Source organism: Ochlerotatus camptorhynchus, unplaced genomic scaffold, assembly GCF_037179485.1.
Source record: "Ochlerotatus camptorhynchus isolate MF236.1 unplaced genomic scaffold, CSIRO-AGI_Acam_v1.1 ptg000151l, whole genome shotgun sequence".
NCBI lineage: Eukaryota > Metazoa > Arthropoda > Insecta > Diptera > Culicidae > Ochlerotatus > Ochlerotatus camptorhynchus.
Window position 1 is genome coordinate 1,272,919 of NW_027040641.1, and position 1,170 is coordinate 1,274,088.

Genomic DNA, 1,170 nt, shown 5'->3' on the forward strand with positions numbered 1-1,170 from the left:
CCTAGGTGGATGGGATCTAATACGAAATCGGCTGTCTGACCGGCTATAAAAAGAATCTGACGCTTCTTTTGCGTTGTTTTGTGCTTTGGGGCCTATCTGTGTGTGCGAAGAATCAAGCGTTGCGGTAATTGCTACACACGGTACGAAAAAAAAATACACACAATATGGAAAGCAGCGTTGATAAGGCCAGTGAGTGTGTAGCAGAAGAGTAAACATTCGATTCCGGATTCTAGAAACGTGCTCGTTCCCAATCCGATAAGATCCTCGATAGTATAGTGGTCAGTATCCCCGCCTGTCACGCGGGAGACCGGGGTTCAATTCCCCGTCGGGGAGGATGATTGTATATTTTGCAACATCGTTGGATTAATAAATTCTAAAATTGATTCAATAATGTCATTATGTAAGATTATTGGTCTAACACTGAAGTTCACTTCCGACACTGATATTCGTAGTAAGCATAATATCAGACGGTACAGCTTTGACATTACTATATCTATATGAAAAGTTGGAAAATCTTACTTTAATCTCAATAAATCAACTTTTTTGTATAACCATTGCATTGTTTTAATATTACTGATAAGTTCTCTAAAGATCGGTACTAGGGGAAACGCTCCTGTAGTTGCGGTGCGTTAGAAGCGTTAGGTTTCTATAGTTGTGTATGGAGTCTCCATATACAACTATAGGAACCTAACGCTTCTAACGTACCGCAACTATAGGAGCGTTTACCCTACTACGGTACTACGGCAGAACTTTGAATATCAGTGGTCCTTTTCGTTGGCAATATCATTTGAGCTCTGACATTAAGGCATTCGCCTTAATGACATTGATATTCTACCTATGTGAACTGATTCTGATATCAGGTGGCAAGTAAACTTCAGAATTGGTAGATATTGATATTGATATTGTGCAGCACTGGTCATCCTACCATTTTACGCAACGCGGCGTCTGTTTACTATAATCTGAAATCATGGGTCGATAAAACTAGAAAAACTAGAAATGATGAGATTTGCAGTTTAATATTGGAATTACTATGGAAAAAGTAATGTTTCTCAGCTGCTACTTTGTTTTTCGATTAAATGTACGATTCAAAAGTTATTAATGCTTCAACACGCACAGTGGTCGGAGAAGGTAAAATCACGAACTTAATTAAATTTTGTATAAACTATTGAC

General features: G+C 38.4%; 1 non-coding gene across 1 annotated transcript; it reads left to right on the forward strand.

The window, feature by feature from the left end:
- Window positions 1–261: 261 nt before the first annotated feature.
- On the forward strand, window positions 262–333 carry TRNAD-GUC (transfer RNA aspartic acid (anticodon GUC)). The gene has a single exon. It is a non-coding gene; the product is annotated as a tRNA-Asp (tRNA).
- The last annotated feature ends 837 nt before the right edge of the window (window positions 334–1,170 follow it).